The 16979-nt window shown below is 39.8% G+C and overlaps 1 pseudogene; it reads left to right on the top strand.

Annotated features, from left to right (window-relative positions):
* Positions 1-9817: 9817 nt before the first annotated feature.
* LOC100600161 lies at positions 9818-10833 on the top strand (annotated as a pseudogene).
* The last annotated feature ends 6146 nt before the right edge of the window (positions 10834-16979 follow it).

The following is a 16979-nucleotide window of genomic DNA, read 5'->3' as shown; positions in this document are numbered from 1 at the left end:
CCCTTTCATTAGCCTCAGTTTTTCCCCTCCTTGAAATCGCTGGGTGGAAATTATCAGCCTTTATGTTAAATCTCTTTTAATACTGAATAACTATATACATTTATTTAATTTATTTATTTATTTTTTGTGACGGAGTTTCACTCTTATTTCCCAGGCTGGAGTGCAATGGCAAAATCTCGGCTCACCACAACCTCTGCCTCCGGGGTTCAAGTGATTCTCCTGCCTCAGCCTCCTGAGTAGCTAGGATTACAGGCATGCACCATCACACCAGGCTAATTTTGTATTTTTAGTAGAGACAGGGTTTCCCATGTTCTTCAGGCTGGTATCGAACTCCCAACCTTAGGTGATCCGCCCACCTCGGCCTCCTAAACTGCTGGGATTACAGGCATGAGCCAACGAACCTGGCCTATTTTATATTTTAACTATATCTTTATTCACATGTATATTCCTAATTCCTTTCCCTGCTGTATGTTCAGTGCCAAAGTATCCAGTTAAAAAAAAAAAAAAAAAAAGTTTTTCCTGGGGATAGCTGTCAGTATTCAGGCATCAAATCCCTAAGCATCCTTTTGTTATTCCAGACTGGTTCAAGTAAAAATGTCTCTCTATAGATTTATTTTCCCTGGTCTGTTGAATGCTTACATAATGTCATCACTGTCACAGCTATGACCATTCTAAGGAATGGTAGCAACTCCTTGCTGCCACATGGTTAACACGGTTGCTATATTGCTTTGCCATTGATTGACTGTGATTGAAAGTCTCCATCCTAAGTCATCCTTTGATGTCTTATTGATAACTTGAAGGATATTTTATTGGTGTCATAAATCCCACATTTTAAGAATCCTTTAGGTGATAATGGAATTGATAATCACAAATTAAGAGTCCCGTTTTATGAAGAGGAGGCATTTTAAAGTTCTTGCACAATTCAAAACTCACAAAATCCAAGTCAAGCTCTAACAAATGCTGGTGTTTTTTTGTGCATTCCAGCTCAGATGGAAATCACCTCAACATAGTCAGTGGGCCACACAGTGGTTACTCGACATGCATACCCTGCAATTCTGAGGAACTGAAAAAATTTAGATCCACATTACTTCATTTTTTAAAATACAGTCAGACATTATTAATATTTCCATCTTGTATGCTTTCAAATGTCATAGTCCAAATTAAAATAAAACCATACTGTATTTTATTCTTCCCCGTAGGTTTATGGAGATAGGCAAGTCTATATAACATTGAATTTAATTCTTTGTTGTACATGCCCCTATTGAGAATGCCATGGTGAGGGATGATATGTGTGCCTAGCATTGTCTGGAAAATAGGTGAGGCCAAACAAATATTTTTTGAAAAATTGATGAATAAATACATAAACTCTTGTCCCACTGAACTTATTTTCTTAACATATGATCTTGCTAGCTGTAGAATTAATTTTTTTATTTCATCCCCTTTAAACCTTTTATAGGCTTTTCTATTCGTTTCTTTGACATTTGTAATGCCTCATTGAGAACATGCTACTTACATCCCTAGTACTACTGATTCCAAATGGAATGAGAATGAGTTGGCTGATGTAGATGCCAACAAAACCTAATTCTATCTAAGACTGCATAGATAAAACTACAATTTCCAGAACAAACGGAGATAGTCTTGCTCAAGTTTTGCACCACACAGACTGTGTCTGACAGGCAGGACTCAACAACCACTGACACACATCACAAACCACATGCCAGGCACTGTGCTAAGTGTGCCAAACACATCATCTGCTTTACCCCCAAGCAGCCCCCATGGAATACCTTTTATTAATATTATCCATTTTATATATGAAGACACATATTTAAAGAAGTTTATCCCAGGTTCACAGCTAATAAGTCACCAAGCTCAGACTCAAACCTTAGGTTATTCTGACTCCCTAGCTGTGTCCTTAATCACTGTGCTCTATTGCCTTATGAGATGGAGCTTCACAAAGAAATTATTGCCATAGGAGGCAAATCAAAACTGTCATTTTTCATGAGAAATCAAAATTACTGTGCTAAGTTTGTATGGATGATTAAAAACACCAAAAGACAGAATAAATATTTGCATCTCTCTGAAGGGTTATCACACAGTAAAAATTGGTTTAGATTTTTTTCATACATCAGCATTAAGAATGGAAGTTTTAGGGTGAGCAATTCAATCTCAATATAAGAGAAGAACTAGTTATATCGATTCCAAATAGATTACTGGATGCTCTAGAAGGAAATAAAGGCTTCTAGTCATCATGGAGGAATGGTAATTGCTCACAAAGATGATAAAAACAGATTTTTAGATAAGCTGAATTAAATGGCCTTAATGTTCCTTTAAAATGAAAGATTTTATGATCCTATGATAAACAGAAGCTAACAAAAGGGGAAGGAGAAGAAAGGGGGAAGAAACACTTATTGACCACCTAGTTATAAATACTCTGCTCCATCTCACTTAACACTCACCATGAGGTCAATGTTGTCCAAGGGGACAACATCGTCATCCCCATCTTGCATACAGGAAGGAACTGAAATAATATTCCCCTATCACAGACAAAAAAACTGAGACTTAGAGTAATAACATGCCTAAGACTACACAGCTGTGTAATAAAGCTAGAATTGAACTTCTGATCTTCTTGACTCTAAGCAAAGGTCCTAAACAGAGGAAAAAATTGTGGGTATGGAACTACTGGAAGAGATACAGGAAGACCAAGTGTAAATTCAAAGGAATAAATAGGAGAGAACATGGAGAAATTCTGGGCTGAGGAGGTACCATCTGCAGAGCATACCCTTGGGGAATAGTTGGCAGGCTACGGAAGTAGGGGAACAGGAGGAACAGATAAAGGTATTAACACAGTACGGCCCTGCCAGGACAGCCTCAGATGTGTTGTAAGAACTTAATGTTATTGCTTCAAATATTTTAGACTGAATATAGGGAAATTAAGCATCTTAAAAGAGATTGGAGCTGAGGTTGGGGGGGGCGGTCATTGGGGAAAATTTCATGTATTCCCAGTCTACTAAATTTGCTAGCCACTGGTCAGAAGCAATGTAATGAGCAGAGTTCAAATAATTAGGTTTTGGCTGACTTCCTATGAGCACTTTGAAAGCTTAATGGGCATTTGTATGCATTTATTTCTTCGATGATTGTGTTGTAGATGCTGAAGATGCATCATTGAATAGATAGACTCCCTGGCTCCACAGAGCTTGCATTTGAGAGAGTGGAGGAGAACAATGAAAATAATACATAAATACATTCTGAAGCATACTGAGAAAAGCAGTATGGAAGTGCATACTGAGAAAAGCAGTATGGAAGAATGAAGTAAAACATGGCAAATGTGTTGGGAAGCAGGGAGGGAGCATAGCCACTTTAAATCTGTCTGCTGAGAAGGAGGCATTTGAGCAAAGCCTGAAGCAGTGGAGAAAAAAGCCTGCAGATATTTCTAGGCAAAGTGTTCTAGAGGGAGGGAAGAGCTAGGGTAAGGGCCACAGGAAGGAAATGTACATGCCTGTACTAAGAACACTGAGGTGTGGAAGCCAGGAAAAAGAGATGAGGTCAGAAAGCAATCATGTGGGATCTTGAGGATAACCATAAAGCCATTAGCTTCTACTCTGCATATGGTGGAGAACTACTAGAAATTTTTGAGTATAGGAGTGATATAACTTAATTTACATTTTATGATTATAAAGTAGATACCAAAATGCCCCATTGTGTTCATAAGAAACAGGTCGTTTACTACAGGTGCCACAAAGCAATAAGAAAAATGATTCGTAGTGCACATCACCTTGAAGAAATGAACGATAAAATTAAATACCAAGGAAGTAAATGAGCTCCATAATAAAAACTATAAAACACTTTGATGAAAGAAATTGAAGAGGAAACCAAAATGTAAAGATGTTCAATGTTCACAGATTAGAAAGATCAATATCATTAAAATCTCCATAATATCCAAAGCAATCTAAAGATTCAATGCAATCCCTATCAATAATAGTTTTCAAAAAAATGGATAGAACCCATCCTAAAATTTATATGGAACCACAAAAGACTCAGAATAGCTAAAGCTGTCTTAAGTAAAAAGAACAAAACTAGTAGAATCACATTATTTGACTTCAAATTATACTAAAGAGATATAGTACCCAAAATAGCATGGTATTGGCATGAAAACAGACACATAGACCAATGGAACAGAGTACAGACCCGGGAACAAACCCGCATACATACAGTTAACTGATTTTCAACAAAGGTGCCAAAAACATACACTGGGGAAAAGACAGTCTCTTCAATTAATGTTGCTGGGGAAACTGGATAACCATATGCAGAAGAATCAAACTAGACTCCTATCTCTTGCCATATACAAAAGTCAAATCAAAATGATTAAACACTTAAACGTAAGACCTCGTATTAGTTCGTTTTCATGCCACTGATAAAGACATGCCTGAGACTGGGCAATTTACAAAAGAAAGAGGCTTAAGTGGACTTACAGTTCCATGTGGATTGGTAGACCTCACAATCATAGTGGAATGCAAGGAGAAGCCAGTCACACCTTACATGGATAGCGGCAGGCAAAAAAAAAAAAAAAAAAAGCTTGTGTAGGACAACTCCCATTTTTAAAACCGTCAGATCTCTTGAGACCCATTCACTATCAGGAGAACAGCCTGGGAAAGAACTGCCGCCACAATTCAGTCATCTCCCATTGGATCTCTTCCACAACACTTGGGAATATGGGAGCTATAAGATGAGATGTGGATGGGGACACAGAGCCAAACCACATCTTTCCACTTCTGGCCCCTCCCAAATCTCGTATCTTCACATTTCAAAATTAATCATGTCTTCCCAACAGTCCCCCAAAGTCTCAACTCATTTCAGCATTAACTCAAAAGTCCACAGTCCAAAGTCTCATCTGAGACAAGGCAAATCCCATCCACTATGAGCCTGTAAAATCAAAAGCAAATTAGTTACTTCCTAGTTACAATGGGGGTACAGGCATTGGGTAAATTCAGCCATTCCAAATGGGAGAAATCGGCCAAAACCAAGGGGCTACAAGCCCCATGCAAGTCTGAAATCCAGCAGGGAAGTCAAATCTTAAAGCTCCAAAATGATCTCCTTTGACTCCATGTCTCATATCTAGGTTGCGCTGATAGAAGAGGTAGGTTCTTATAGTCTTGGGCAGCTCCGCCCCTGTGGCTTTGCAGTGTACAGCCTCCCTCCCGGCTGCCTTCATGGGCTGGCCTTGAGTGTGTGCAGCTTTTCCCAGCACAGGGTGCAAGCTGTCAGTGGATCTATCATTCTGGGGTCTGGAGGACAGTGGCCCTCTTCTCACGGCTCCACTAGGCAGTGCCCCAGTAGGAACTCTGTGTGGGAGATCCCACCCCACATTTCCCTCTGCACTGCCCTAGCAGAGGTTATCCATGAGGACCCTGCCCCTACAGCAAACTTCTGCCTGGGCATCCAGGAGTTTCCATACATCTGAAATCTAGGCAGAGGTTCCCAAACCTCAATTCTTGACTTCTGTGAACTGGCAGGCTCAACACCACATGGAAGCTGCCAAGGCTTGAGGCTTGCACCTTCTGAAGCCATAGTCTGAGCTCTATCTTGGCCCCTTTCAGCCCTGGCTGGGCAGCTGCGACACAGGGCACCAAGTTCCTAGGCTTCACACAGCTTGAGGATCCTGGGCCCAGCCCACTAAACTACTTTTTCCTACTAGGCCTCTGGGCTTGTGATGGGAGGGGCTGCAATGAAGGCCTCTGACATGCCCTGGAGACATTTTCCCCACTGTCTTGGGGATTAATATTGACTCTTTGTGTTACTTACGGAATTTTTTTTTTTTTTTTTTGAGACGGAGTCTCACTCTGTCACCCAGGCTGGAGTGCAGTGGCGCCATCTCGGCTCACTGCAAGCTCCGCCTCCCAGGTTCACACCATTCTCCTGCCTCAGCCTCTCCGAGTAGCTGGGACTACAGGCGCTCGCCACTATGCCCTTCTAATTTTTTTGTAGTTTTAGTAGAGACGGGGTTTCACCTTGGTCTCGATCTCCTGACCTCATGATCCACCCGCCTCGGCCTCCCAAAGTGCTGGGATTACAAGCGTGAGCCACCGCGCCTGGCCAATTTTTGCAGTTGGCTTGGCTTTCTCCTCAGAAAACAGGATTTTCTTTTCTATGGCATTGTCAGGCTACAAATTTTCCAAACTTTTATACTCTGATTCCTTTATAAAATTGCCTTTAACCGCACCTAAGTCACATCTTGAATGCTTTGCTGCTTAGAAATGTCTTCTGCCAGATACGTTAAATCATCTTTCTCAAGTTCAAAGTTCCACACATCTCTAAGGTAGGGGCAAAATGCTGGCAGTGTCTTTGCTAAAACATAACAAGAGTCACCTTTGCTCCAGTTCCCAACAAATTCCTCATCTCCATCTGAGACCACTTCAGCCTGGACCTTATTGTTCATATCACTGTCAGAATCTTAGTCAAAGTCATTCAACAAGTCTTTAGGAAGTTCCAAACTTCCCCATATTTTCCTGTCTTCTTCTGAGCCCTCCAAACTGTTCTAACCTCTGCCTGTTACACAGTTCCAAAGTCACTTCCATATTTTCAGTATCTTTTCAGCAGCCCCCACTCCCATTACCAATTTACTGTATTAGTTCATTTTCACACTGCTGATAAAGACGTGCCCGACAGGCAGTTTACAAAAGAAAAAGGCTTAATTGGACTCACAGTTCCACACACGGCTGGAGAGGCCTCACAATCATGGCGGAATGCAAGGAGGAGCAAGTCACATCTTAGGCGGATGGTGGCAGGCAAAAAAAGAGCTTGTGCAGGAAAGTTCCCCTTTTTAAAATCATCAGATCTCATGAGGCCCATTCACTCTCAGGAGAACAGCATGGGAAATACCCACCCCCATAACTCAGTCATCTCCCAAAAGGTCCCTCCCAAAACACGTGGGAATTATGAGAGCTTCAAGATGAGATTTGGGTGGGAACATAGAGCCAAACCATATCAGACCTCAAATTGTGAAACTACCACCTGAAAACATTGGGGAAACTCTCCATGACATTGGCTGGGGCAAAATTTTCTTGAGTAATACCCCAAAAACACAGGCCACCAAAGCAAAAATGGACAAATGGGGTCAATATCAAGTTAAATAGCTTCTGCACAGCAAAGGAAACAATCAACAAAGTAAAGAGAAAGCTCACAGAATGGGAGAAAATATTTGCCAATCACCCCAGTGACAAGAGGTTAATAACCAGAATATATAAGAAGCTCAAACAACTCTATAGGGAAAATAATCTAATAACCCAATTTAAATATGTGCAAGCAATTTGAATAGACATGTCTCAAAAGACATACAAATGGCAAACAGCCATATAAAAAGGCGCCCAGTATCTTGATCATTACAGAAATGCAAATCAAAACTACAATGAGATATCACCTTACTACAGTTAAAATAGCTTACATCAACAAGACAGCCAGTAACTAATGCTGGCAAGGATGTGGAGAAAAGGGAATCCTTGTATGCTGTTGGTGAGAATGTAAATTAGTACAACTACTATGTAGAACAGCTTAGAGTTTCCTAAAAAAAAAAAACTAAAAATTGAGTTACCATTTGATCCCACAGGCCCACTGCTGGGTATGCACCCAAAAGAAAGGTAATCGGTATATAGAAGCAATATCCGAGCTCCTGCGTTAGTTGCACCACTGTTCACAATAGCCAAGATTTGGAAGCAACCTAAATGTCCATCAACAGATGAACAGATAAAGAAAATGTGATACGTATACACAGTGGAGTACTATTCAGCCATAAAAAAGAATGACACCTTGTCATTTGCAACAACATGGATGGAACTGGAGGTCACTCTGTTAGGTGAAATAAGCCAGGCACAGAAAGACAAACGTCACATGTTCTCACTTACTTGTGGGATCTAAAAATCAACTCATTGATATAGAAAATAGAGTGATGGTTACCAGAGCCTAGGAAGAGTAGTGAGGGGGCACAGGGAGTGTTTGCGTACAAAAAACAATAGTTAGAAAGAATAAATAAGACCTAGTATTTGATACCACAACTGGGTGATGATAGTCAATAAAAATTGTAAAGTTTAAAATAAAAAATTGTAATTGGATTATTTGTCACACAAAGGATAAATACTTGAATGGATAGATACCTCATTTTCCATCATGTGATTATCACGCATTGCATGCTTCTATCAACACATTTCATGTACTCCATAAGTATATACACTTACTATATATCCATAAAAATTAAAAATAAAACTTTTTTTTAAATGCACCGAAATTTCCTCCAGATATCTAATCTCCACCTGCCCTAAACAAATTGTTCTCTCCATTAGTAATACCATCTCTCTTCCCTCTTCCTGACACAGCTGCCAAAAGTTTTTTCTGCTGTTCTCAGCTCATGTGCTCAACTTATAAACCTCACTTGGCCAAATAAATGCATTTTATTCAACTCTAAGAGTGAACTTTTATTTTTTTCCATAAATGTGCCCTTAAAAGATCTCACTCCCCACTCTATCCAAACTTAACAAAAACATTCACCCCAAAAACCACTTCCTTGGGGATGACTTTGCTGCTAAGAAAATAAAATTTTCTCCATGTTGTTATGTTTATGTTGTCCTACAATTTAAGTAGACCAAACATAATTTGATTAGGTTTCTTGAGACATAGGGTTGGGGTCTTTGTTGAAGTTAGCACCTTAGCTCATGGGCTATAATAATACGGTGTGGGTGCTAATATATCACAAACTATAATATATTTGCAACTACATCTTATTTCAGAAAAGGATGTTGTTTTGGGAAGCAGTGAGTCAGCAGAACACTGAACACAAGGCAAAGGAAAGGATATTTCATCCCTACTTTCAAATGGAAGTTCATAACATTCCTGAATTATCCACAAAGAGGGCTGCCAACCAGGAATCAATTAAGAGTCTCCCATTGGGGTGCAACTGGAGGGAGTAAGATCTTCAAAACTGTATTTTCTTTAGTAAAGTAGAGAAACCGGCTTCAGGAAGGTGGCTGGCTTGGCTAGTAGGCCAGGAGGAGAGGAGAAGGGCAAAGTGTGGGAGAAGGTATAAAAGTCAAGCTTTGCCATTTTGCCAAGCACCCCTTTGAACAGAGCCAGAGGGTGTGAAATCAGAAAGCTTAGTAGCACCCCAGTTCTCCTTTCCTGCATCCTTTGCAAAGGTAGTACCATCAACAAGAATAGCAATTCTCAACAAGTCTTCATTATAATAGAATGTCCTCTACAGGTCAAGTTCAGTGATGACAAACCTCCTCATCACAAGAGATTTCCAGTCTTAAGACAGTGGGTGCACACTAGAAAATTCTACTATAACCATTTACTCAAAAACGCAACCAATGCCTTAGATCCCTGCTACTCCAAATGTGGTACCCACACCAGCAACAGCAGAGTTAGAAAGGCAGAATCTTAGACTGCATTCTAGGCCCACTGAATCAGAAACTGAGTTTAACAACAGTCCCAGGTGATTTATATGAATATTAAAATGGTAGAATTGACTTAAATCAATTATGCTCAAACTTTGCCCATTAGAATCACCTGGAGAGGTTTTTACACATCCCTAAGGCAGGCAGTACTCTATACGAGGTATCTCAATTATCAGTATTTTTAAAACCCAAGTGGTTCCAATATGCAGCCAATTTTGAGGAACCATGACTTAAAGATAACAGTAACAATATTTGTATTCGAATGAAAACTTTCCCAAACTTTCCATTACTAATTACCACTTGGGTTTTCCTGATAACTTAGATATTAAAAATTTCAATGTATGGTTCCGGGCAGGGGTCTGGAGAGCGTGGCAGCCATGGCGAGCCACCTTGGCCTCACCAACAGCACCAAGATGTCCATCCTGGGGCTTGGCACCTGGAAGTCCACTCCGGGCTAGGTAACCAAGGCTGTGAAGGTGGCAATCAATATCAGGTACTGCCATATCAACTGCACCTACGTGTACCAGAATGAGAATGAGGTGGGGGTGGCCATTCAGGAGCAGCTTAGGGAGCAGGTGGTGAAGCATAAGACTCATCAGCAAGCTGTGGTGCACATACCATAAGAAGGTCCTGGTGAAAGGAGACTGCCAGAAGACGCTCAGCAACCTGAAGCTGGACTACCTGGACCTCCACCTTATTCACTGGCTGACCGGCTTTAAGCCTGGAAAAGAATTTTTCCCATTGGATGAGTCAGACAACGTGGTTCCCAATGACACCAACATTGTGAACACATGGGCAGCCATGGTAGAGCTGGTAGATGAAGGGCTGGTGAAAGCTATTGGCATCTCCAACTGTAATCATCTCCAGGTGGAGAGGATCTTAAAGAAACCCAGCTTAAGGTATAAGCCAGCAGTTAACTAGATTGAGTGACACCTGTACCTCACTCAGGAGAAGTTAATCCAGTACTTCCAGTCCAAAGGCATCTTGGTGACCACGTATAGCCCCCTTGGCTCTCCTGACAGACCCTGGGCCAAGCCTGAGGCCCCTTCCATCCTGGAGGATCCCAGGATCAAGGTGATCACAGCCAAGCACAATAAAACCACAGCCCAGATTCTGATCCAGTTCCCCCAGGCAGAGGAACTTGGAGGTGATCCCCAAGTCTGTGACACCAGAATGCATCCCTCAGAACTTTAAGATTTTTGACTTTGAACTGAGCAGCCAGGATATGACCACCTTACCCAGCTACAACAGGAACTGGAGGGTCTGTGCCTTGGTGAGCTGTGCCTCCCACAAGGACTACCCCTTCCACGAAGTTTTGAAGCTGTGGATGCCTGCTCATCCTCAAGTGACCTATACCTGTGTTTCCTATCTCATTTTTTTCTTGAAAATGTAGTATGGCCTGGCCTGTGTCACTCAGCAGTGGGACAGCAACCTGTACAGCGGCCAGCAAGGGCTTGTCTAAGTTGATGTTGGATGTGAAGAGCAGTGTCAGGAGAGTAGAAGTCACTTCTAGTTTGCTTTGTTCTTTTTGCCCCGCTTGGGAAAGTATAACCTGAATACCCTTTTCTGACCAAAGGGAAGCAAAATATACCAGGTCAAAATAGTGCCACTAACAGTTAAGGTTTTTTGTTGTTGTTGTTGTTTGTTGCTTTTTTATGTTTTTTTGAGATGGAGTCTTGTTCTGCCGCCCAGGCTGGAGTGCAGTGGCATGATCTTGGCTCACTGCAAGCTCTGCCTCCCAGGTTCATGCCATTCTCCTGCTTCAGCCTCCCGAGTAGATGGGACCACAGGCACCTGCCACCATGCCTGGCTAATTTTTTGTATCTTTAGTAGAGACGGGGTTTCACTGTGTTAGCCAGGATGGTCTCCATCTCCTGACCTTGTGATCCTACTACCTCAGCCTCTCAAGTGTTGGGATTACAGGCATGAGCCACTGCACCTGGCCAACGGTTGAGTTTTGACTGCTTGGAACTGTAATCCCTTCAGCAAGACGTCTCTTTGCCTCAAATAAAAAGTGCTTTGGTGAAAAAAAAAAAACTCAATGTATTCTGTTGTATAATTAATGCTTAAATTTCCCAAATTCTGATGATGCTAATTTTAATTTGCAATAGATCCATAACTGACAAAGAGTCATTTAGTCAAGAAAGTTTGCTGAGTCTTACCACTCAGAGATAAAACAATTATTTCTTTTTAAATAGCTTTACAGTTCAAGATTGCTTTTCTGATTGAATACTTCTTCTCTCTTATTTCTCAAATCATTACTCAATAAAGGAGATAAAGAATCTTAACTATGCTCAACATTTTCAGGCATGATTATTATAAATATTTTGCAAGTTAGCTTCAGGAGCTGAAAAGATTTCTTGATGGCAGGTGATACTTTTGTTGAATCAACAAGATTGACTGGTCTCATGGCTGGTGTTTAGCAAGTCAATCATTTTCACTACACAATAGATAACAGTGAACTAAAATTTTCTTTTATTCATTGGGAGGCTATTCTGTGATACTAAGAACAAAGAAAATCAAGTCTCTGTGGAACCAGAGTCAATCTTCTAAAATGTAACACATCCATTAGGAGAAAAAAAGAGTGTCAGACAAGAAACAAATTGGCTAAATTGGCTGAAATATCTCTTTAAAATTAAGTTTACATATTAAAGGAAAGATAAAAGGAATACGCACATTATTTGCTAAGACACAAATATCATCTGATTTTCAGCTATTTCACATTTCTATTTTTCCCCTCTTACTACATTTTCAGCACTTTTGGTTTTGAAAAGCAGAAAATGAAATCAAACTGGCTTAAACAGAAAAGAAGATGAATTTATTGGTGCATATAACTAAACTATCCATGGGTATCCGACTTCAGGTGCTGCTGGATCCAGTTGCTCAAATTATGTCAGAGTTAGTCTTTCTCTTTCTCCAGACTCTGCTTTTTCTCCTTACTGCCTTAATTTTTAGTTGTTTGTACCCCACAATTGTCAATTATGTCCAATAAACTTCAAATATATATCTCATTGCCTGATCGTGTTTTCATTGCCTGTCACTGAATCAGATTTATAACCAAGGAGATACTTCTTGGCAAGATCTTGAGTCTGTGCTTATCCTGTGGAGTTGGAGATAGGGCCAACCCAGTTTAAATCACATAAACTGAGAAGAGGTGAGGGTAATGATGCCCCAAAGGATAATCAAAGGATCGATGTCAGAAAAGGGAGAATGGATACGGAGACAAAAATACTACTCTAGAAGAGATCCTGCATCATTTGCCTTTAAGACTGATACATAATATAACAGTTTCCTTTGAGAAGTCTAGGAGAAATGAGCTTAGAGAATTATCTTTTCATCTTTGTTTTTACCCTGCAGCAGAGACTTACAACCCATCTATGTTGTACCAACTCAATTTTAAGAAAGAAGAAATGTCTGACATTCCCTATCATAAATTCTTGAAGTACCACAGTCCATGAAGAGGAAAGCCGAGGGCTGAGGTAAGTGGTGGAATAGGCACACTGTGGTCAGCCTTGCTAAGTGTTTCATTTATCTTGTTGAATGTGAAATCCATCTCTTTTGAGCATAGCCCAGCGCCCACTTACTTGTATGCTCCCCCTTATTCATCTATTGTTGATATAAAATTACTTAAACTCATGGTTTTTAAGTGACTTGAACAAAGAAAATCAACTTTCTGTGGACGTAAACTCTATTTTCCAAAATGTAATACATCCAGGAAAATGTGCATCGAGGCTTCAAGGTGGGTTCCCAAGACTCAACCGATACTGCTCTTTATCATCATAAATAGCAGCTCCGAGACACCCAGCACAGACCCCAAGAAATTGTCACATGACTAAGACATGAACTCTTATCTACTTCTCAGTCTTGTATTTTTTAAGAAAAGTGAAAATGAGAAAAGTTTTGTACAATTGCACAATAGAAATAGGATTGATCAAATAAATGGTTGAGAAACACTCAAATATTTTCCTGTGGAAATTCTTTCTTTCCATGGCTTATGGATGTGAAGAGTAATGTACTAAACGGATGTCTAAATATCTTGTCTTTTTTTCTGCCCACCCCATTCTAAGAATTAGAATATCAGCCCTTATTCAGGATTGTCAACTTGTCATCCTAGGAGATTCGCAGCGTAGTATCAGTTTTTAAAATGTGCCACCATTGCTTTAAAGTAGGGTTTCACAGTCGCAGTACTATTAATATTTTGAGTCAGATAATTTCTTACTGCAGGGGACTGTCTTATGCATTGCAGCCTGTTTAGCAGCATCCCTAGCTTCTACCCACTAGATGCCAGCAGCAGCACCCCCTCTTTGTGACAACCAAAATCTCAGACATTGCCAAAGTTCCCCCGGGGTGCAAATGTGTTCCTGGTTGAGAACTTCTGCTTGAAAAACTGAAATGAAAATAGTGAAAACCATGAAATACTTTTCTAAGACAATGGGACCACTGTACTCCAGAATAAAAATAATCTTTCCTTTTCTCTTAAATTCTGGCATTGTTACCATTATTACTTTAGTATTAACCCAAAATACACTTTTTAAGAGTTCTGAGAATAAAAGCTGAACCTGCAAAATAGGATAACTCCTTTTGCTACATTAACCTTAAAAGGTACAGAAGTAAAGAGAACTACTGCTTGCAGGGGTGTCAGATGGACATGCCTGCTTAAATGAAGATTCCTCTTTTCCACTTTCCTCCTGATGTCTGCTGGTCACTATAGCAACAAGAACAGGAGCGATTCAGAACCAGGACACAAGCGCTCCAGCATGAAAAGTTCAATTTAAATCTAGATCGGCAACATTAAAAAACTACACTAAATGTAATGAGTGAATATACACCAACAGAAGATCAATGCAGTTTGCTACACCAATTGCAAGAGTGACAGTCAGTTCAAAAAAACCCTTTGGATTCTTTAAGAATAGGAAAAACTCAAACATTTTCACTAAGGCTTCACTTTGTCAAATCTCTCATGAGACTTTTGGATCCCTTGAATTTTAGGCAGGCTTAAACACAGAGTCCTTTCTTAGTACTTGGAGCTATTTTACCCATAAGGTAGAGTAATGAGGGTCTTCAGTGATAGTGAAGGAACAGAATTTTGAATATTTTAATATATTCTGGAACACTTATATGTTTCAAGCTAAGGAACCAGTATAATACCACTACAGAAAAACTGTATTATTTAATGATATTTTTTGTTTTTTAATTTTTGTCCTAACAAAGCTCTTTTTTTTTTAATTTTATTTTTATTTATTTATTTATTTATTTTTTATTATACTTTAGATTTTAGGGTACATGTGCACAATGTGCAGGCTTGTTACATATGTATCCATGTGCCATATTGATTTCCTGCACTCATTAACTCGTCATTTAGCATTAGGTATATCTCCTAATGCTATCCCTCCCCCCTCCCCCAACCCCACAACAGTCCCCAGAGTGTGATGTTCCCCTTCCTGTGTCCGTGAGTTCTCATTGTTCAATTCCCACCTATGAGTGAGAACATGCGGTGTTTGGTTTTTTGTCCTTGCGATAGTTTACTGAGAATGATGTTTTCCAGTTTCATCCATGTCCCTACAAAGGACATGAACTCATCATTTTTTATGGCTGTATAGTGTTCCATGGTGTATATGTGCCACATTTTCTTAATCCAGTCTATCGTTGTTGGACATTTGGGTTGGTTCCAACTCTTTGCTATTGTGAATAGTGCCGCAATAAACATACGTGTGCATGTGTCTTTATAGCAGCATGATTTATAGTCCTTTGGGTATATACCAAGTAATGGGATGGCTGGGTCAAATGGTATTTCTAGTTCTAGATCCCTGAGGAATCGCCACACTGACTTCCACAATGGTTGAACTAGTTTACAGTCCCACCAACAGTGTAAAAGTGTTCCTATTTCTCCACATCCTCTCCAGCACCTGTTGTTTCCTGATTTTTTAATGATGGCCATTCTAACTGGTGTGAGATGGTATCTCACTGTGGTTTTGATTTGCATTTCTCTGATGGCCAGTGATGATGAGCATTTCTTCATGTGTTTTTTGGCTGCATAAATGTCTTCTTTTGAGAAGTGTCTGTTCATGTCCTTTGCCCACTTTTTGATGGGGTTGTTTGTTTTTTTCTTGTAAATTTGTTTGAGTTCATTGTAGATTCTGGATATTAGCCCTTTGTCAGATGAGTAGGTTGCAAAAATTTTCTCCCATTCTGTAGGTTGCCTGTTCACTCTGATGGTAGTTTCTTTTGCTGTGCAGAAGCTCTTTAGTTTAATTAGATCCCATTTGTCAATTTTGGCTTTTGTTGCCATTGCTTTTGGTGTTTTAGACATGAAGTCCTTGCCCACGCCTATGTCCTGAATGGTATTGCCTAGGCTTTCTTGTAGGATTTTAATGGTTTTAGGTCTAACATGTAAGTCTTTAATCCATCTTGAATTAATTTTTGTATAAGGTGTAAGGAAGGGATCCAGTTTCAGCTTTCTACATATGGCTAGCCAGTTTTCCCAGCACCATTTATTAAATAGGGAATCCTTTCCCCATTTCTTGTTTGTGTCAGGTTTGTCAAAGATCAGATAGTTGTAGATATGCGGCATCATTTCTGAGGGCTCTGTTCTGTTCCATTGATCTATGTCTCTGTTGTGGTACCAGTACCATGCTGTTTTGGTTACTGTAGCCTTGTAGTATAGTTTGAAGTCAGGTAGCGTGAAGCCTCCAGCTTTGTTCTTTTAGCTTAGGATTGCCTTGGCGATGCGGGCTCTTTTTTGGTTCCATATGAACTTTAAAGTAGTTTTTTCCAATTCTGTGAAGAAAGTCATTGGTAGCTTGATGGGGATGGCATTGAATCTATAAATTACCTTGGGAAGTATGGCCATTTTCACGATATTGATTCTTCCAACTAGGAAAAGAGGAAGTCAAATTGTCCCTGTTTGCAGATGATATGATTGTATATCTAGAAAACCCCATTGTCTCAGCCCAAAATCTCCTTAAGCTGATTAGCAACTTCAGCAAAGTCTCAGGATACAAAATCAATGTACAAAAATCACAAGCATTCTTGTACACCAATCACAGACAAACAGAGAGCCAAATCATGAGTGAACTCCCATTCACAACTGCTTCAAAGAGAATAAAATACCTAGGAATCCAACTTACAAGGGATGTGAAGGACCTCTTCAAGGAGAACTACAAACCACTTCTCAATGAAATAAAAGAGGATACAAACAAATGGAAGAACATTCCATGTCCTAACAAAGTTCTAAAAATATAGTTAGAATTATGTTCAGAACCAGAAATATATTTCAAAATTGAAATTATAATGTTTAAAACAGAAAAAATGAGTTGCTTCCTAGAGGGATTAAAAGTCATTATTTGGGACATATTATGTCCTGATTTTTATCATTGAACACTATTAAAGAAAATGATATCTAGAGTTTTCTTTTTTTAGAGTTTGCTGTAGCTATACATCAGGTTAAAGAGCTTGGGAGATGAATTTTTTACTTTCAGGAACTCAAAGTTCTAAAGATGACTTCAATATATCTACTGATTGGTCTTTGCATAGAACCAA

This window comes from Nomascus leucogenys, chromosome 21, assembly GCF_006542625.1.
Source record: "Nomascus leucogenys isolate Asia chromosome 21, Asia_NLE_v1, whole genome shotgun sequence".
NCBI classification, from domain to species: domain Eukaryota; kingdom Metazoa; phylum Chordata; class Mammalia; order Primates; family Hylobatidae; genus Nomascus; species Nomascus leucogenys.
Note: the sequence above shows the minus strand (reverse complement) of the source record. Positions and strands in the feature narration are given on the sequence as shown.